Source organism: Miscanthus floridulus, chromosome 6 (genome assembly GCF_019320115.1).
Source record: "Miscanthus floridulus cultivar M001 chromosome 6, ASM1932011v1, whole genome shotgun sequence".
Lineage (NCBI taxonomy): Eukaryota > Viridiplantae > Streptophyta > Magnoliopsida > Poales > Poaceae > Miscanthus > Miscanthus floridulus.
Window position 1 is genome coordinate 37,229,622 of NC_089585.1, and position 22,547 is coordinate 37,252,168.

The window sequence follows — 22,547 nt, forward strand, 5'->3', positions numbered from 1 at the left end:
TGTGACATCATCAACACAATCAAAACTATACATGCGGTCTTGTATTTGAATGATAAAGCGATAATTAGTTATTTGTATACAATCAATGGCTTTTAAGCCTTACCATTGACATCAACAGTTACTATGCATCATAAGAACCATAGAAAACATCATGCTTAATCATAATCTAATTATTTAAATGCCTTTATCAATTTACTAAAATACTTAGGTTAAATAATAAACATATACCAAATGTATATTATAAATTCTCAGAAATTTACAGTGGCTTACTAGTGCTACCAATAGATTACTGTAAAAGTTTCATGCCATTTTACCAAGTAAAACATTCTATGCAAAAATGACAAGGCATAAAAGCTTAAAATAACATAAATAGGAAACCCTAGTGAAAAGTGTCAAGCAACAGATTTTATATTTTTCTTAGCATCCATAAGGTACTAGGACAACCTCCAATAAATTTCATGAGTATTGGATTCATAAATAATTTATAAAAATTCACACAAGGATCACCTAATTATAAAAGAAAAAATCTATAACTAAAAATCTATTCATGCACTAACCCTCAAATTTTTACCAGAGCTTATACTTATCAAGAAAAGCTCACCATATAAATTTCATAATTTCTGGAGCATAGGAACTCTAGATATAAATTAAAAATTTTGCATACATTTAAAAACACATTTCAAGTTTCATTTTAAATCTTCTAGAAACTCTACTACAAATGCTAATATCATATTTTTCATAAATACTATACTTCTGAAGGAACACTACAAAATTTGGTTCACAATATTTGGATCTCTACAGCTCCACTTCTCATTTTTCAAAGTTGCACATAAAATAGGAAATAAATGAACTATCCTACTGTTGTACAGTCAGTGACAACTGGGACCCGCTGTCAGTCGGCCCCATGCGTCAGTGAAACAAAATAGGGCAGCGGCGCTGCTCAATGCTTGCACGGCCAGAGTTCGTCGCCGGTGAGTCCTCCAGCGAAGACAAGTGGACCGATGTGTTCTACAGAGCAGTGTGCGTCTATTGACCTAGGTGGTGGCAGTGCAGGTGTGGCGGAGCATGCTCATCGCCGGCCATGGTGGCACGGTGGCACTGCTCTACGGTGTGTCGGCCATCACCGGCCATGGTGAAGCCAACCGAGGAGCGCATGAGATTCGTGGTGAACTAGTGAATCTATTTCTACTTCCCAAGCCCGACGAAAGCTCCGATGAGCTCCAGCCATGGCGTGGTGGCGCAGAGGTGAGAGCGCGGCGACGTGGGTCGCCGTGTTCCATGTCGGCGAGACCACTAATGTTGGTAACACCATAGCATGAGCTAACACCCATCCTAACCAAGCCCTAACACCAATAATTGGAAGAAAAGCGCTCGTGAGCCAAACGGTGGCGAGTTCGCCATGGAGGCGGCCATGGCGGCCGAGATTTCCGGCGAGAGGGAAAATGGCGAATACGCCCTCACCAAAGCTCTATTGACGCAGCGAATACATCAAGGCGGTGGAGGTGGACGTGGCACAGCTATGGACGAGATGGAGGCAAAGGCGGTGCGGTGGAGCGCACGCGAGGCGATGGTGGAGGTGATGCTATGCTCGGTAGCGTGGCTTGGTTCCGCGGCAAGATGCAAGGCTAGCACTGGGGAGTGAGAGAGCTGATGGGAGTGAGTGGAAATGGAGCGTGGTATGATGCAGATAAGGGCTACCATCATGCGGCATTGAGGCCAGGCATCGACTGACAATGGCCATGCGGCGGCCATGCTCTGTCCATGGTCGGCCATGATAGAGCGCGGCGCGGCGTCGATTAGGACCTAAACCCGAGCCTGACAGCGAGATTACAAGTCGATCAAACTACTAAACCGTAGCTCCATAATGCAAACAATCTAAATGGAACTTGTAGACCCATGTACCAGCTCCAATTGCTCTTAAAGAATCATGTGCTAATTCTCAACCAATGTCAAGTAATATCATCCCAAAATCGAGGTTGTCAAACTGTCAGTGTAAATGACTTAGCAAAATTTGCTAAGTGTTGAAAACAATGAAAAGCTGATTTTTGTGAGTCCATTTCAATAATGTTAGAAGCTAAACTAGTCTATGACCCAAACATAAAAGTTGTTCCCCTTATAAAATACTACAACTTTGCTGTAGTGACCACATCCATGCAAAGTCTCTATCATATGGTTCAAACTTGGTCAAACACATTACATTCACAAGATGACTTATACATGAACTATGACTTAGTGACCACTTGAGCCCTAACCATGAATACCAAAGTTGTTCATAATGATATTTTAAACATGTTTAAGCTAATTATAAGGTCACACAATCATTTCATACATTGGTTACACATAAAGCTCTCTAGGTCAACACCCATAGCATCACTTAAGTACTTGATCATACAAAATGATCTTCATGAACCATGTTCCCTTTGTCATGCTAAGTGTAGCTAATATGTTTTAGTGACTAACATCAACCATCTACATGTATTCACTCATGATCACATGCATAAATACAAAGAAACATAAAATAACAAGCATGTTTCATATGTTTCAATCACATGTTTCAAATGTAAGAGCTCAAATATGAATGCTTGATGCTCATGCTCATGCAATGCAAGTCATCTCACTTGGTACTACAACTTTGTCAACTACACCTTAACCTGGATCATCATGGATTAGGAGATTGAAGGTCACCAATTCTCACTGTGAAGCTGGAATTGAGGCTCTGATGGCGCGCTACAGTGATCGACTGGTTCAGAGTTTCAGCGCCACGTGGAGGCCGTGTGTCACCATCGACGCGCTCGGTCAGGCCACGTCAGGCCGTGGAGTGCCAACTCAAACCCCGCACTCGCCCATGACCGTCCACGCTTGCATTTCCCTTCTCTGCCTCCTCTTTTGTCTTTCCCACAGTGGCACCCGCCGCCGTCACCATTGCCGGTGCCAGCTCGCATCTCTTCATTCCTACACCACCGAAGTAGCTTTGTCGTGGTCCCACTGCACCACCGCGCCCACATTTGCTAGCTAGGAGCGCTCGGTAAGCCACCTCGCCGTGCACGACATCACCGGTGCTCCGCCGCCGTGGTCCATCACCGTGGCCACACCGCCTCCGACGACTGTGTGCCTTGCTTGTGTGTTCGCTAGCCTCACCGTAGCATGTAGACTCTAGGCATAACCATTGATTAAGCTTTCATGGTCAGCTCCGATGTCTCATCGTCGAGCCGCTCCGCCGTGCCGCCCTGCTCGCCGCCGTCACTGTTGGTGGCCGTAATCGGTCCTAATAGATAGCCTAGCGTGTGCGCCAAGTCGTGGGGATGCTTGTAGCGCCAGTGCCGTCGTCGGAGAGGGTCGTTGTCGGCGAACTCCGGTTGAACCATGTCGTCCCGCGTTGTGGCTCTATTTTTCTTTCGCTGACATGTAGGCCTGGCTGACCAATGGGTCCCGGCTGTTAGTGACTCGGATCTAGAAAATTAGTTCATTTATTTCTAGATTTACATGCAACTTTGGAAAATCGTAAGTGGAGTTTTATAGGTCCAATTTTGGTGAACCAAATTTTGTGGTGTTCCTCATGAAGTGTAGTATTTAGCAAAAATATAAAATGAACACTTGTAGTAAAGTTTCTAGGAGAATTAAATTGTAACTTAAAATGTGTTTTTAAATAAATGCAAACTTGTTTAACTCATATCTAGAGTTCCTTTGATCCAAAAATTATGAAATTTGTATGGTGAGCTCTTCTTGATGAGTAGAAGCTCTAGAAAAATTTTGAGAGTCAGTGCATGAATAGTTTTTGATTTACAAATTTCCCTTTTAATAATTAGGTGATCCTTGTGTGAATTTTATTAATTAATTTATGAATCCAATGCTCATGAAATTTATTGGAGGTTGTCCTGGTACCTTAAGGATGCTAAAAATATATTTCTTCTGTTGTTTGATACTTTTCAATAGGGTTTCTAATTTAGGCCAAAATCAGCCATGCTGCCTTATTATTTTTGTGTAGGATGTTTTTATTGGTAACTTTGGGTGGGATTTTTACAGTAGCCTATTTGGAGCATGTAGTATGAACTGTAAGTTTTGTAGATTAAACTATGTAGTTTTCATATATGTTCCTTATTCCACTTAAATAAATAAATAAATTAAGAAAGGCATTAAAAGAAATGAATTGGTGGTGAACACCTTACTTTATGGTGATCTTATATCATGTGTGAACTTGTGATACACTTGGTTTGGTCAGAAATCATGTTTGACACATAAGTAAATATTTAATGTTAGCATTTTTATAATTCTGGATAGTTTCTAGCACTTGGTGAATTAGGCTTTGATAATTGTATTTTATGGGAATAATGTGAATACCAAAGTTGTAGCTAACTTACTAAGCTAGCTTGTGTTAAAATTTGGTGGCATTTGGCCAAGTAATTTAGGAGATATGGCTATTCTCAGTTTGAGTCCAGTTTTGGCTGCTCTTTGTCTTGTGAAGACAGATTTATGTTGTTAAGTGATTTCAACCCGGTAAAAGTTGGAATCATGCCTTGAGGTCTGAAAATGAATTTTAGGCAATTTCATAAGCTATCCAAATTGTCTTGTTGCATGTCATTTGGATTTATAAATCTCCAGTTATGGTCAGTTTATTGTGCTGCTGTATAGTCTCAGTTTTGCTGAAATATGAATGCTCGTGTGAATGCTTTGTAGCATTGTTCTTGTTGATTGTTTAGGTGTTAGGCTAACTTGAGAAAATGCTTAGGTGCATGGGCTATGTCCTTAACTAAAGATGAGCAATTGTATATTAGGTTGTCTAAACTTGGTAAGTAAACTGATTTGAATAGAGCTTAAGTTGGAATATGTGTACTGCAGTAAGCATGTGCATTCCCGAGCCTCCTTAACTTCGTTCATGTGCATCCATGATATTTATCTTGCGCATACATGCAATAGGTGTGCCAGAGGAAGTGACGCTTCTAGAGTTCGAGGGAGCAAGCCAGGAGGAGGAGCCCGAGGTTTAGGCAACCGACGAAGTAGCCACCGAAGAGGAGTTCCCTGAGTGCCCTGATCACCGCCCATCCTCTTTCCTAAAAGGCAAGCCTCGAAGCATTCTAAGGTCTCCCATGTTTTTACAAATATCTTGAGTATCCTTTATTGTTGATGAAGCATTAAGTATAGGAATTGGTTGGAACCAATTGTTGCATGATATATCTATCCTTATCTAGATATCGCACTTGAATCCTATTAAGTTCAGGAATGGGTTAAATGCTTAGCCATGCTTAGTGCGGTAGAAGTCGGGTGATTTCCTATCACCTATGAGCTTTAGGATGAGGTGGGTCACGGTTGGCTATATTTGCTATCGTGGAAAAGAACCATGTTAATAATGAATTAAGACCGGGCGAAGTCTTGTGTAGGGTTGGACATAGTGACTCCATCTGTGTCGTTTAAGGACCGATACGCTGTACGTCCTCATATCATGTTGAACGCAGCCTAACACTTAGCTGGCCGGATAAGTCATTCCAACTGCGAAGCCTAGTAGTTCGACTCAGGCCGGGAACTGGGGGGTCGTGCGCATTCTGGAGGTAGTAAGGATGTGCTTGGGGACATTGGCGTGAGTCCAAGGGGTCAGGTGCTTAAAATTCCTGCACTTCCTAGCAGAGTGTCACCCTTGAGGATGTGGCGCTGTCTGAACCCACGACTCCGGAGTTGTACCAAAGGTGACTTGATTGCGACCCCAATGGGGAAGATGGGTTTGTGTTAGGAATACCCCTCTAGCTGGATAGGAATCAATTCGAGTCACCGTCTCTCCCGGATAGTGAGAACTTGACTGAGCAGCGGCAACGTAGATTCACTTAATTTAACAATATGGTTAAATGGATGATGATGATAATATTGCCATAGCTTATACCTACTATGGTTAATAATGTTTGGATCTTAATCAAGTGATTGCTTAGTACAGGTGCTAATATAGATGATAGGTTAATGGCTTAAAGTCACTGCTAGCTCAGGTTAAAAGGTGATCATTATTATTTAGGCTTTTCACAAAAAGAAAGTGTCAGTCAGATCCACTAAATTAAGCTATGCATGATCCTTGGTGTCATTTATTTTTGGTTTCTGATAGGTAAGTCTAGCTGAGTACATTCTCGTACTCAGGGTTTATTCCCTCTTATTACAGATGACCTTCTTTATTAGGGCTTCTGTAAGTATTATCTCCACCCGGTGGGTGACAAAGACTAGATCATGGGCATGATCTATGTTTCTCTTATCCGAATGCTTTTGTGGAATGTAATCATAGAGTTGGTACTTGTATTTGAACTCATGTGTGTGAGTTAAACTATTTGCTTCCACTACTTTGCAAGACTTGGTTTGTAATAACTATGACCCCGATGTGTTGTAATCTATCTGCAAACTGTTTGTGAAATGTTATAATGTGTGATGTGTTATGTTGAATTGTACAATCTTGGTTGTATGCAAGTTGGTTTGAAATCCTTCGTGATTTCGACGGACTACCGAAATTATATGGGCTCAAGTGTGAGAATTTTTGTATTTGTGCTCTTATAATTTGGACGGTTCTGTTACATGTTACAATCCATCTTTCAGACACCAAGTGTAGTAGCACTATTCCATCTCTAACCATAAAATGACATTTTCCCCAATTAAGGACTGTGCTTTTCTTAACATCTTTACAAAACCTTGTCTAAATTGACAATCATCAAAAGTTTTTCCATAAATAGAAAAATCATCCATGAAAACTTCTGTGATCTTTTCAATCATATCAGAAAATATAGACATCATGCATCTTTGAAAAGAAGCTGGAGCATTACATAATCCAAAAGACATTCTATGGTAAGCATATGTTCCATATGGACATGTAAAGGTGGTTTTGCTTTGGTCATCTGGATGAATTGATATCTGATGATAACCTAAATACCCATCAAGGAAATAAAAGATAGAGTGATTTGCCAGTCGCTCCAACATTTCATCAATGAAGGGCAACGGAAAGTGATCTTTCTTTGTTGCATTGGCGGGGGTTGGTTTCTCTAGAGTTGTTGTATGTCTGGAGGGATGTGTTTTGGGTAGATTTGGTGGAAGCGGGGGGTGGATTTGGATGGAGCGGGTGTGGGTTTGGGTGGAGCGGGGGTGGATTGTTGTCTGGCTTAGGCTCGTGGTCTAGATTCTCTTCGAGGGCTACCAAGTATTCGTCTATTCTCCTATGCTCCTCCCTGGCTTCATCTGCCTTCTGCCTAATGATGCGTAGGCGCACCTACCTTTGGTGTGCTTCAACTCTGCGTCTCCTTTCTTGGATGTCCTCATGCATTTGGCTTAGGGCTTCGAGTCCCCTCTCCTCAGTGTCATCTTGGTGCACTACTCCCCCCTCATCGACTTTGGCTAGGCTGGGTTGAGGGTTGGCTTCGGTCCTAGCCAGAGGGGGTCACTCCATGTCATCTATGACCTTCGCCGGCCACATGGAAGGCTGGGGTAGGGTGGTGCCTCTTCCTCCATCTATGGAGGTTCCTACGACCATCTCCACCCACATGAGGGTGGAGGATCTCTATTGTTGTTGGCAGTTCTCCTAGTATTAGCGGCCATTGGGTGGTGTGATGTGGTGCGATGGGGTCCCCACGGATGGCGCCAACTATGGGGTCACTCCTAGCCTCTCACCCTCGCTGAGGAGCATGGGGGAGAGGCTGAGGGTTTCCCATAGGGGTGTGATGGAGCTGTCATGTAGGGACGAGCGAGGGCAGTGGATTGCAAGGCGATGGAAAAATTCGGATTAAATATCCATTAAATTTGTTTGGAAAAGACCAAATCTATTTCTTACATGAGCGCCCTAGGTATTTATAGACCATACCCGGGGACACGGTGGAATTACACTAGGATTAGACCATGGAGAGTGAGCGCTATACAATAACCAAGGGTACGGCGATAATCTCCTTTCCTTGGCCAACCACTCCCAGGCCCAATCGCCTTGATGGGGCCATCACTACCGTCGAGATGGTCCCCTCCTATGGTAGGCGCCAAACCTTCATGCGCTCCTGGTGAGGGTCCGCCCATTGTCACCATCTTGCTACCTTCTCTCCATGCTCCTCCAACATGGCCGACCTTTGGATGCGTCACCTGAACACGTGGATGGAGCACGAAGAGCATGAAACCCTCGTGGTAGGGGTTAACATCCCCAATGAGGTAGGTTAGTTTGGCCAGCAGTGGGTCGAGGGCCAGGGGAGGAGCGATGCTAGGGTGACCAGCCCCCAACATAGTACAATGTTGATAATAATTTGTAAAAGATGCTGAATTAAATCAAACTAGGTTCCTGAACCATGTCTGGAATCCTTGTCGAAGTGTTTTTTCAATGTTACACACCCCTTCCCTCTCTAATTCATCCCTGAACATTCTGTAAAAACAAAAATTGTCTCAAAAAAGGCCAATATGAACAAGAGGAAAGTAGTTGTTGATGGTAGTTAACAAACATTATAAACCGTCAATGTAACATGTATAAGGGCATGAATATAATCACCAACAAAGGTTTAGGGGTTTAAACTAACAAATTCCATGAGTTTTGATGAATCTGTATTTTCTGCAGGGTTTATCTAGAAAACCATCAAGTGGACCTAGATGTCAGACTTAATCACGATTATCTATGGGATAAACAACACTAGAAGGTTCTAGAGGACTCTAGAGGACACCACACCAAAGCAGAGGGCGAGAGGCAGCTAGGTGGGGCTGGCTAGTCCCACCCTTAGACCGGCTAGTCTAGGGCCCTACCTATCAGTCTCTGCCTCGCTACGTCGGTTCTCCACTGCCTTAAGGATTGCATCTACGCCATTTAATCAAGTCGGTTTGATCCGAGGGCTCAGGATTGATGCTTTGGCCTATATATACCAGCCCCTACCACCCCCTGAGGCATAAGTCATTTGAGAATACAAAAACCCTAATCATCCTTAGAGCTCCATATTCTAGGGCATAGCTAGCTAGGCTAGGTCTAGAGGGAGGCAAGCAAGCTTCGCTTGGATTCCTGATCGTGTCAAGAGCGTGGCTTGGTATAGCTTTTGTACCCCTCAATCTTTGTATCTCTCATTACTTTTATATGTTTACTACAATTGTTATGATATTGTTCTTAATATCATTCATGTTCCTAGTTATAATGTTCATAGTCTACTTTAATTATATGCTTAGTATAGTTAGATTATCATCATGTTCAAGCATAAGTTTGTATAGAGCTCACTCTAAGGTACCATGGGTGAGTGGTCGACATTGTGTAAGCGTGGAGCTTATACGTTGTTTACCTGCGTATGCACCCTATATTCTGGGCCATGTGGCAGATCACGAACATGACACTATCATTGAGTCCTTTGTAGTCCACTCCCCGAATATAGGACAAGTAGGATCTAGTTACGAAGGAAGACAAGCTCTGTTCTTAATCTTCCTTAGTAATATCCCTTATATGTAGATATGAAGTTGATCTTAACCTTGATTACTAAGTGTAATTGCACTAATCAATGTATGCTTTGACTTATAATTAAGAATGACTTAGGAATTATTCCTCTAATATTCTTCTTAGCCATGCTAATACCATAGAATGGAGTACTCTAAGTAATTAATTATCATTTATCATTACTTATCATATACATTTATCTGTTGACTTACCCCTATTATGAGTAGAAGTTTGGCTATGGTTTATTTCTACATCATACATATAAGTTATTAGTATATTCCAACTGCCCGTCCTTCCCTATGGTAAAATATAAATAACGATACCTGGAATACTCCCGAGTGAAGTGCTACAATGGTATATTATATGTGCGCTTGCAAATTCTTTTCATTTATATATATATTCTTTCTAGTCACATGTAATATTAAAGCACTTCTTAGTGTCATTCTAGAAGTGGCACTAGGTAGTACCAATAAGCATTTCTGAGACCATCGCTAGGGATGACAACTTAGTAAAAGTGATGCTAAGGAATGTCAACAACATAGGGTGACTACTTAAAACAAGTAACACGTTAATAAATACCAACAGTAGCATATAGCATAGTACATAAGTGATAACATACTTGATATATTCCTCAACTTGACTATAGTTGTTTAGCACATACCACACCATTTCATCTAATCCACCATCATCATATACTAATTCTGCTCCTAAAGTAAATCTCACTCCATGCCCAAACACATCTGCACCATAGGCTTCTTCATCAGAAAAACCAACATTTCTTGGTTCTCAATTAAATCTTGCCACTATCGACGAAATATGGTCGGCAGTCTATCTAGGGGTATACCCAAGGTAGTAGATTATCGGCACACAGATGCGCAAGCTACAAACAAGATGGTGACGCAAGACAGACACGAGATTTTATCTAGGTTCGGCCGCTGTGAAGGCGTAATACCTACGTCCTGCGTCTGATTGTATTGCTGTATGTCAATGAGAGATGTCCTTAAGAGGGGTCCCCTGCCCGCCTTATATAGTCTTGGGGACAGGGTTACAGATATGGAAACTAATCCTAACCGGTTACAATTGCCATAGGTGGCCGGATAAGGATTCCTATTCTAACCGACCAGGATCTTGCTTGATCTCCAAGTCTGTTTTGATTCCTTGCGCGGGAGTCCGAGCAGATCGGCCAGGCCACGCGTCGTCTTCTAGTGGACCAGACCCCCTGGTCCGGACCAGCCCAAGCCTAGCCATAAGGGTATAGGGGGTTAATACCCCCACAGCTCCACTATGATGTTGAGAGAGCCATCGAAGTACATCTTCCAATACTCGGTGGACCCTTGAGAGGTAGGTGTGCTTAAGTCTGTCCACTCGATGATGAAATCGATAAGTGCCTGAGACTTGATTGTAGTACGGCTTGCAAATTCCAAGGAGAAAGGGCATAGCTCCATTGCCCATTTGACGATGCGCCCGTTCGCATCTTTGTTGTGAATGATGTCTCCCAGAGGGTACTCAGTCATGACCACCACACAATATCCGTCGAAGTAGTGTTTCAACTTTTGGGGTGTAATTAGTATGGCGTAGATCAGTTTTAGAATATGTGGGTACCTGGTCTTGGATTCATTGAGCACCTCACTGATGAAATAAATTGGTCACTGTACCTTGTAGACATGGCCGGACTCATCGCTCTCGACCACCATGGTAGTGGAGACCACTTGATTAGTTGCCACAATGTAAAGCAGGAGGGTTTTGTCTTCTCTGGGAGAGTGAGGACCGGAGGTGATGCAAGGAATTGTTTCAGCTGTGTAAAGGCAGCGTCTGCTTCCTCCGACCACTCAAACTTCTCGGATGCTTTGAGCAGCTGAAAAAACGGTAGTCCTTTTTCGCCTAATCTTGATATGAAACGACTGAGGGCAGCCATGCATCCGGTAAGCTTCTGAACATCCTTCGCCTTTTTGGGCGACTTCATGTCCAAGACAACTTTTACTTTCTCTGGGTTAGGGCGTATGTCATCGTGACTGATGATGTTGCCGAGCAGTATACCAGATGGAACACCAAAGATGCATTTCTTTGGGTTTAATTTCCATTGGAATGTGTTAAGGGCTGCAAAGGTGCGTTCTAGGTTGTCAACATGGGTATATGCTTCTTTGGTTTTGACAACTACGTCGTCAACATAAGCCTCGATGAGGTCATCTTTTATCTCGTCTTTGAGGTAGGCCTGTATGGCGCGTTGGTAGGTGGCCCCAGCGTTCTTGAGCCTGAACGACATGGTCATGTAGCAGTAGGCGCCGAAGGGCATGATGAAGGATGTCTTGATCTGGTCGTCCTTTTTGAGAGTGATCTGGTGATAACCAGAGTAGCAATCGAGAAAGGAAAGCAGCTCATAACCGGCAGTTGAATCTACGACCTTGTCTATGTGAGGTAAGCCAAAGGGGTCTTTAGGGCAGTGTTTGTTGAGATCAGTGTAATCAACGCACATTCTCCATTCCTTATTCTTTTTGCATACAAGAACTGGGTTGTCTAACCACTCTGGGTGATACACTTCTTTGATAAATCTGGCTACTAAAAGCCATGTAACTTCTACCCTAATAGCCTCCTTTTTGTCGTGAGCGAGCCATCATAGCTTCTGCTTGATGGGTTTGGCCTTGCCATCAACATTTAAGGAGTGCTCAATCAAGTTCTGAGGTACACCGAGCATGTCATTTGAACACACTCACGTTGCTCCTCAAGAACCTGATGAGCGAGTCTTCCTATTTAGGATCTAGGTTGGCCCCGATAAGGGCCATTTTGCTAGGATCACCCTCGACCAGCTGGATCTCTTTATGCTCTTTGGACTTGATGTTCTTGCATGGGGCCTCGAGCTCTGGGATCTCTAGGTGGTCATCTGGGGTCTGCTTGGCGTCGATCATGGTCTTGGCCATGCGAATAGAGAGGTCATGAGCCTCTACTATTTTGAAGCTGTCATCCTCGCAGGTGTAAGCTACGTATATGTTGCCCCTGAGAGTTAGAACCCCCTTCTCAATAAGCATCTTGAGCACCAAATACCTATAGTGAGGTATGGCCATGAACTTGGCGAGCGCTGGTCGACCAAGAATAGCATGGTAAGTGCCTTCGAAGTTGGTGACCACAAAGTTGACATAGTCGGTGCGGAAGTGGTCTGGGGTACCAAATTGCATAGGTAGCGTGATCTGCCCGAGAGGTGTAGAGCTCTATCTAGGGAGAACACCCCAGAACTATGCCTCATATGGCTTGAGATTAGCCTGGGTTATCTTCAGGGCTGGCAAACTATTCTTGAACAATATATCAATGGAACTGCCGCCATCGATCAGCACTCTATCGAACTGAACCTTGTTGATACAAGGATCGAGAACCAGAGGAAAATGCCCTGGCTCAGGTATTGCGACCCATTGGTCCTTTCTGCTGAAGGAGATCTCACGGTGAGACCAAGGAGGGAGCCACGAGTCGGCGATGAGGTTGTCGGCATTGGCCATGTTCAAGCAAGCGCAGGCGAGCAGCTTGCGCTCTCGCTTGGTCTCAATGGACACTTTGCCCCCAATGATGGTGTGGATGTGGTCAGTTGGCTTGACGTACTTGTGACAGGGATCTGTGTCTTCATCATCGTTGTCCTTGTTACACTATTCCCCTACATCGTTAGGCTTGTTAGATTTATCCGAAGCCTGTTGGCGCGTGTAGATGGATTTGAGAACACGACAATTCTCCATGGTATAGTTTGACTTGGGATGGAGCTGACAGGGTCCTTTCAATGCTTTGGTGTAGTCTTCTTCGTAGTTGTGATGTCCGCCACCTTTCATAACGATGTTGACTTCACCGTCATCTTCCCGAGCACGCTTGCCCCTGTAATCGTCACAGTGATTATGCCGCTGATTACGCTGGTCGTAGTAGTCACGGGAATCGTTGCGCTGGTTGTGGTGATTAGAATTGTCATTCCAACCACGGTTGCTATGGTAGTCGTCGCGGTGTGGGGGTGGTCGGAGCGTGGAACCCCTGCTTCTTTGATGATTATCTTTTTAGCATCATCAGCATCCGCATATTTTTTGGCAGTGGCTAGGAGTGCTGTGACTGATTCAGGTCTTTTGTGGAGGAGCTTGTCCCTTAGGGCATCGTGGAAGCGAAGACCAGTGATGAAAGCTTCGATTGCCTCATTGTCGAAGATTGATGGGACTTTGATGCGCATCTCCGAGAAGCGTCGAACGTACTCACGTAGTGGCTCATCTTTGCGATCTTGAATCTGCTGTAGATCATATTTATTGCTGGGTTGTTCGTAGGTAGCAATGAAGTTGTCGATGAATGCTTGCTTGAGCTCTTGCCAAGAATCAAGGTAGTTCATTGGCAAACTGACCAGCCATTGGTGGCCTATATGGCCGACGACGACTAGGAAGTAATTAGACATGACGTGCTCGTCAGCCATGGCTAATCTGCACGTGGTTTCATAGAGCATGACCCATAACTCAGGGTTCTCCTTGCCGTCGTACTTCTAGAGTTTTTTGAGCTTGAAGTTCTTGGGCCATATGACTTGGCAAAGGTGAGAGGTAAACTACTTCAAACCTAGAGGGCCATGGGTAGTATCATATTCCATACGGCGATAGCTTTCGTGGGATGCACGATCATTGGCTCTTTGGTTAATGCGATCACGCAAATCATGTTCTCTGAGGGAATGGTGGAGATCGTTATTGTCATCATGGCGATCCCAATTGCCATCCTGGTTGACCCTGCGACCGTGGTTACCACGTCGATTGTCGCGGTTGTCTCATCGATTATCGTCCCAGTTGTTGCGGCGGTTGTCATCCCAACCAACATCATGACCACCGTTTCTGCCTTGACGGTTGTCTGATGGGTCGTTGTTGTGCGAGCCACGTTGGTTGGGTGACTATGGGCGACTTGAGTACTAGCGACTATGGCTTGATTCGACTAAGACAGACAGAGCCCGGGCTTGGTTTGCAATCTCTGCGGTCTAGGCCATAGCAGCCGTCAGATAGGCTTGTACATCATCATGAATTGCTTGGGTTTCTAGGGTATTGGGTAGTCGTTGCATTGTTGCCATAGCAACAGCTACGTTGGCGCTTGGAGTCCTAAAGACCTGCTTTTCCCCTACCCTATCAAAGGCATTGTTGAGGTCACATGGCTGGAACCTTATGCGTCGTGCCTCTTCTTCCGCCTTAGTTTTGGCTTGTCTATGATTAAACCGGTCAATATTGTGTGCTTCGCGTGCTAGCCTGTCTTGTTCTGTTTCGCCAACCACCGGTGGTTCATCATTATTGATGGCATTGATCAAGCCTCCTCGCCTTGGTGGGAAGGTTGGGAATCATGGCAACCCCAGGGAGTGGTCTGGGATATCTAGATCATATTCACCTTCTTCATTATCACGATGCTGGAGCTCAGTGTGGACGGAGCCATTAGATGCGATGTCGGACGAGGAGCTTGAGCCACCCTCTTGAACTATGTGGACTGATCCTTCTTGATACTCCTCAATTCAAACCATGTTGATGAAGTTGCGCAGGCCGTAGGGCTAAGCCTGGTAATTCTCCATTGAGGCTTCGCACTCGAAGAGCCAGAGACCCATTGCGAGGGCTGATCGGTGATGAATGGAGCGCCCTTCAGGAGTAGACGTGACCACGAGATCCGTACCGAGTCATGCAAGACGACTGGCCTGAGCTGGTTGGGTAGATCTATTGTGGGTAGTGGTTACCTGCACGGTAGGTTGATTTTGAATCAAACTTACCAGAGCTTGGGTTTCAGCAAGTTTGGTGCCGACCCGATCGATGGAGTTGAGCAGATCGGCGTTGTCGATCTGCCTCCCTTTGTAGCAAGGAAGCGAAGATGGGTTGTCGGTGTGGCTGAAGACGATGCTGGTGTAGTCTGAGCCAGATCCAACATGGTCGGAGCCATAGCCGATGCCGGTGAAGCAGTGGTCAACGTAGATCGGATCCACGCCTCCTCCATTGTCATGGCGATGAAGTTGTTGGAGCCAGTGGTCCAGGTGATCTGGTCGATGGTGAACATGAGGTCGTTCGGCATAGCCATGGAACCAGGGATGATGACCATCTTGTTCTTCCAGGGAGTAGTACGCACACCCCCTACCTAGCGCACCACTGTCGACGAAATATGGTCATCAGTCTACCTAGGGGTATGCCCAAGGTGATAGATTATCGGCACACAGATGCGCAAGCTACAAACAAGATGGTGACACAAGACAGACATGAGGTTTTATCCAGGTTCGGCCGCCGTGAAGGCGTAATACCTACGTCCTGCGTCTAATTGTATTATTGTATGTCAATGGGAGATGTCCTTGAGAGGGGTCCCCTGCCCGCCTTATATAGTCTTAGGGATAGGGTTATAGATCTAGAAACTAATCCTAACTGGTTACAATTGCCATAGGTGGCCGGATAAGGATTCCTATTCTAACCGACCAGGATCTTGCTTGATCTCCAAGTCTGTTTTGATTCCTTGCGCGGGACTCTGAGCAGATCGGCCAGGCCGTGTGTCGTCTTCTAGTGGACCGGACCCCCTGGTCCGGGCCAGCCCAAGCCTAGCCGTAAGGGTATAGGGGTTAATACCCCCACAAACATCGTACATGTACTTGGAGCAAAATGTTTGGCATTGATCTGCAATATATGCCTCTGCAATGGAACCTTCTGGTCTTGCCCTATTCCTCACATAGCACTTTAAAGTGTACAACCACCTTTCAATTGGGTACATCCACCCATACTGCATAGGACCTCAGAGCAGAGCCTCCTCAGGCAAATGTATAGGAAGGTGCATCATCACATCAAAAAGAGCTAGGGGAAAAAATTTCTCAAGCTTGCACAATAATATAGGGATTTCTTCATTCATTTGAGCTAACACATCCTTGTTAAGAGTTTTGCTACACAATTGCCTAAAAAATTCTCCCAACTCAGCTACTGCTTCATATATATCCTTGTCCATAAAGCCTCTTAAAGCAGTAGATAAGATTCTTTGCAAAAGAACATGATAATCATGTGGTTTTAGGCCTTGTACCATGCTTCCATCAGCATTAACACATCTTGATATGTTCGAAGCATAGCCATCTAGAAACTTGACCTCCCGTAAAAAAATACAAACTTTTTGTTCTTTAGACAAGGTGTATCTAGCTTTAGGCATCTTGAAGTATTTCCATCATCTCTGAACTACAACTTTTGTTTAATTCCTAAATCACTAAGGTCAAGCCTAGCATTCACTATGTCCTTTGTCTTCCCAGGTATATCAAGAATTGTGCCAACCAAGCTCTCACATATGTTCTTCTCAATGTGCATGACATCAAGATTATGTCTAACTGTTAAATTTTTCCAATACTCAAAATCCCACAAACAAACTCGCCTGCTCCAAATTTTCACATTAGCAGTTTTGTCACTATCCAAGGTAGAATGCTTCCTTTTCCTGCTCTCCTTTTGCTTGATCCCAGGTTTGACATGTCTAACCTTCTCTAATTCTGCTAGTAGCTCTTCTTTGGTAAATTTACCTGGTGGATCATTGGTTCCATGAAGGCCACTGTATTCATTGTTCCTCCTCAAATGATGTCCCCTTGGCAGGAAACGGTGGTGTCCAATATATGCAATTTTATTCCTCAGTGCATAAGAGAAAGGATTCTTGTCACAATGAGTACAAGCAAAATAGCCTTTCATGGTACGCCTAGACAAAGTAGCTAGAGCTGGGTAATCATGAATGCACCATAACACTGTTGCACGAAGTTTGAACTCTTTGTCAATAATGGCATCATAAGTATGCACAACCTTCCAAAGCTCAATCAAATCTACAACAAGAGGCTGTAGAAATAATTCAAAGTCTTTCCCAGGGGAAGACAGACCTAGAATCAATAGAGCCATCATTAGATTGGACTGATCCATGCATGCCCAAGGTGGAAGGTTGTATGGCATAACAAATATAGGCCACATGATGTACTTCGTGTAAAATTGCCAAAGGGATTGAATCCATCAATAGCTAGCCCAAGCCTGAGGTTTCTAGCTTCTTCAGCAAAGTCTAGATATTGCCTATCAAAATCTTGCCATGCCTCACCATCAGCTGGATGACTCATTTCCTTCTCACTAGGCTCCCTCTTTAACTTGTGCCATTGCGCTTGTTTTCAACCCTCCTTGGTTACAAATATCCTCTGTAGCCTAGGCACCAATGGAAAATGCCACAACACTTTCTGTGGAATCTTCTTCCTCTGTGGGTCTTTCCATCTTGACATACCACAAACTGGGCAATTGTCATGATTAGAATAATCCTTTCGAAATAAAAGGCAGTTGTTGAAGCACACATGGATCAATTCATATCAAGACCTAATTCCTTTATAATGTTCTTTGCTTCATCATATGATGTTGGTAGTGTATTAAATTCTAGGAATGCATTAGTGTAACACCTCTGGTGTTACGAGCTTGCTTAGCACCGTGATTTAGGCCTAAGAAAAATTTCCGAAACCAGTTTCTCAGATTTTTTATTTAAAACGTACTTGTCGTGATAAGGGAATCGTGTGTGACTTAGTTTTGTAAACTCAAAGAAACATCCAAGTTAAGTTACTCAGTGCGTAAAGATATTAGGAATGTCTAACAACAATTCTAGCAAATGAGTAGCGGATGGTTTGTTCTATTAGATTAAGCATGAACAACAACTTTTATAAATAAAATAAAATCCATTAACAAATAGGACGATATATATATATAGCTTTTGAATCTAATTTAAAATTCGAGCTTTGTTGAAAATCTCTTTGTGCCTAGATGTTGCTAATTGTTGAAATTAGTAAACCGATAGAAATATCTATAGGTACATATATATATATATGCTCACGTGTCTATTTTGATAAGCACGCTCAGTTGAAAAGCTTTGGTCTAGTGACATGTTTTTATGTATAGACTCACTTTAGTCCCTATGATAAATTGGTAACATACCCGCAGCACCGGCGCCCCTCTCTTTCTCTCCACGTCGTGCGCCCTCACGCCGCCACCGTGGCCGGTCCCTTTTCCCCTCCTCGTGTGCGTGCAAGGCCACAGCGCTTCCATATCTGCTTCTCCGTAGCTCCACAGCGCGCCCGAGCCGCCTCGCCAGCCACCTTGCCCTCGCACTGCAGGCTACCGCTTTCCCTTGCCAGCGCCGTAGTCAAGTAGAGCAGCCGTCCACCATTGCCGCCCTCGTGCTCTTCCTTCCTTCTGAAAATTGGCCATGCTCAACTCATCCCCCTCCAATTGCTCGCACCCACGGCTACGCTAGGTCCTTAGCTAGCCTTCAGACGAAGCCTCGGTGAAATACGTCCATTGGTGCAGCCGTGCATGGCCTCGCCATTGTCACGGTTGCCATCAGCGCCGAAGCTTGGCTCCACCGTGGGCATGTTCTCCTCGTCCATCTCCTCTTTGTTTTATCTCATCTCGGAGCCACCTTGTTACCTTGCCTCTTCTGCTGCAACAAGCTCTCCGACCGAGCTTCATACCATCAGGAACAGTTGCGCTGCTCTGGTTCGCCGCCACCACCACACTAGCACATGCGGGCAGCACTCCCCGTAGCATATCCAACTGAACCAGCGCCTCTAGCAGTACCTAGGTGAGACCCTGTTGTTTCCCCTCCCCTCGGATTAAGTTGTACTGTGCTCGCCTCATTGGAGCACGTATGCCACCGCCGGTGAACCGCACCGACATGGGCAGTCATGCATGGCCCACCATCAGGTGTCCTAGCCCCCTAGGTCGCTCTCCATGGCCATGTTGTCTCCGCATGGGGACCCACGTGCCTCGTCGCTCGTCCCACGCTACCGGCGAGCCCTCCCGGCCAGAACCAGTGCCAGCGGCCATGACCGGCTGCGCTACTCTGCCCTAGTTTCCTAGGAACGTGCGAAAACATGAATTTGACTTGTCTAGGGAGTAAAATGCAAATAGTATGACTCATAGGAATATTGGCCTCAATGGTTTTGCAATTGTGGGATAAAATGAGGACTCTTTATAAAGATTGCCATGGCCGCTACGGATCTCGCCTGGGCCGGCTTGTTGGGCCACGCTTGTGCCCGCGTCGCTTGGGCCGAACTCACCCCACCTAGGCCACCATGCCTCTACCGCGCTGCTCGGCCACGCACGCGCTTGCGGGCCGAGCCAGGCCGCGTAGGCCCTTTCTTGTTGTGGTGATTTTTGTTTTGTTAATTCAGTGTTCTTCAAAAATTGAGAATAAATCATAGAAAATCACAAAAATGCCAAACCAATTTTGTTAGTCTCCTAAAATCATGATCTACCTGTTAGTATATTTTGTTCATAGAGTTTGATAATATTCTTGAAAGCTATATAATTAAATTAAGATACTTAATATCGTTAAGACATAAACTTGTAGGAATTTTTATGAGAAATCAGTGATAGTGTTAACTCTAAAAATTTTACAGTAAATTACTAATATTATTAGCTGCTCAATGTAAATTTTGTAGCACCTAAACAATTAGTTTACTAGAGTAGTTAAGGATGTCCTATTTTGAATAAAGATTAAATCGATAGAATGAAATAAGAAACCACTTCGATTTATATAACTAAAATAATTGTTGGGAAATAACACCTGATTCGACAACATGGATATGTAGCCTAAGTATGATCGTCGTTAGAACTAGCTTGTTAACTTGAGAGGCGTAAATTGTATTTTACGAGTCACTGTTGCAGTTGATTAATTATGTCTTTGCATTGCATCACATTGCATATCATAATAGGGACGTCGATGGATCACGGAGTCATCGGGAGTTGCTAGAGAAATGATGCTTTTGGAGATCATGTCGCCATAATGGAAAACTAACTTCTGATTATATTTTACCCCGGCAAGCCCTGGTGCATAACCCCTACTTTTCTGCACTTTAAATTATACTTGTGCATTATGTTTTAAGGAATTGATTGGAACCCACTTGCATATATCTTTATCCTATGAGTCTTACTAGTATGACATGATCATATAGATTGCTATGCTACAGGAATCCGGTAGAAGTCGAGTGATTGCCTGTCACTCACAAGAGATAGGAGATATATTACTGTATTATTGTCACTTGGAAAATATAAATGGTGGAAAGGAAAAATGGTGACTGGGCAGGGATATGGTTTGGGTATTGGTGGGTGTAAGAGGTTGTGTCGCCATGGACGCGGGGCATAGCTTGGTTACACTGCTTTCCCTATCTGTGTCGATTAAGGACCGACCATTGCATAAGACTCTAGGTAAGTCACAGACTTATTATCCCGAGCACATACTTGGGTATGGGCACTTGGAAGACTTGTTGCTCTCTTGTCATGGATCCGGCTCTTTCCGGACCGACTGTCAGGGTGGTTTCTGGGTTAGCAGGTCCTTGCACCGCACTGAGTCTGGGACTCAGGGGTGGGGGCTTGGAGTCCTAGTTTGGATGGGGACTTGGACACCCAGGATTGGAGGGTGACGGGTTGGTCCTGCTTGTGCCTTGGGTACAAGCGGGGCATGTGTTTTTGGGGTACCCAGCTAGGGGTATTGATTCACAAATCACCGGTGTTTTGGTACAGCTTGTCTACGGTCTAGCACTGTAGTAAGAACTGAAAGAGGAAAGATGGAATGGAAAAAGGAAATTTGATTGCTTACCACCTGCTTGAAAGTAGCACAGGTGCTTACATAGAATGGTTGGTTAATGAACTAATGTAGCTGTTAATGAAAATTGAATATAAGGACGTACTTTTAGTAATGCTCCTATAGATGCAATAAACCCACAAGCCAGATAGCCTTACATATCCTTGGAGTCTTTTCTTTTCTCCTATCGGGTAAGTCTTACTAAGTATAATTGAGTACTTAGGGTTTTATTCCCCCTGTTGCTGGTGACAGGCAAATGCTAGAGCTGACTCTTGTGTGTGGACTCCTCCTGGTGGTCTCAGCGAGGATTTCTTTACGCTGTGATCGTAGTTTTTATTTATAACTCTCACTAAATATTTTTATAAATGAAAGTTTTATAATCTATTATCATAGTTTATATAACAATGCTTCATCATATCATGAATAGATATTTATTTCCGCTGTAATTCTGATAACATGTTTATATTCCGTTGTTAACTTAAATTGTTCATAACTCTGATAATATGACTACATTCCGCTGTTATAACAATAAATATTATACTCTGATGTTGTATTAAAAGTGATGTAAGAAATAGTTAATAATGTTGTAAGCTTTATTCTCTCATTTGTGATCTTGATGGAAAAATGTGTATTTTCGGGTTCTCCCTAGGGTGTGCCCGCCAGGACCGTGTAATTTAGTGTTCTCCCTTGAGTGCTTAGTGTCTAATGAAAGACAAGTGCTTTCGAGAGGCATTATATTAGACGGTTCTGCCACAATCAGCTAGTAGCTTCACAAAAGCAGAAAATGCACTGTTGGTAATCCTCTGAAATGACTTCATATGAAGTAGCTTTACCACAAAGGAGAACTTTGAAAATTTGGTACAACCGGGATAAAGCTGACGCTTAGCTTGCCTATTTCCATCATTGTTTCCATTTTCAGTTTTAGTGTCATGACTACCATGTCCTTGTGCAGTTTGTAGGTCCCTAAGCAAACTATCTAACCAATCAGCACCATTGTTGTCATTCTCATCCACACCAATGGAACCCTCATCAGTGTCAAAAACAGGAACAGAAGCAGGGACTTCATTAACATGTACACTAATGTCCTCTCCATGATGTACCCACTGAGTATATGTACAGTCCATGCCATTCATCAAAATGTGATTCTTTACAATGGGCTGATGTAGGTACTTCTTATTAAGGCATCTAGTACATGGGCAGAGAATCTCATCATCCTCACCAAATTTTTCTTTAATGAAATCCATAAATTCTTTGACACCATTGACATATTTAGTAGAAAATAGTGTGTTGTGCAGCCAACTTCTATCCATCTGAACATGCATTGCGGAAACACACAATTTAATAAGTGTGCCCATAATTTATATGTTGCAGTATAAGAAAATCAGAGAGAAGATGGCATACATGGCAAGTTTGGAGGAAGGCAGACGGCGGTGGGAAGTCACCTTGTAGCAAGGCAACAGGCGGCGGGAAGGGACGGTGGAGAGCGATTGCTGCAGCTAGCTGTAGTTTAGCCCATAGATCCAACTACCTTCCTCTCTTAGTGGCCCGCTGCGCGACTCGCCATCGTCGATGGATTGGGGTGGCC

The 22,547-nt window shown here is 44.0% G+C and overlaps 1 pseudogene; it reads right to left on the reverse strand.

Annotated features, from left to right (window-relative positions):
• Positions 1 to 8,259: 8,259 nt before the first annotated feature.
• Positions 8,260 to 17,459, reverse strand: LOC136460492 (uncharacterized; annotated as a pseudogene).
• Positions 17,460 to 22,547: the final 5,088 nt, after the last annotated feature.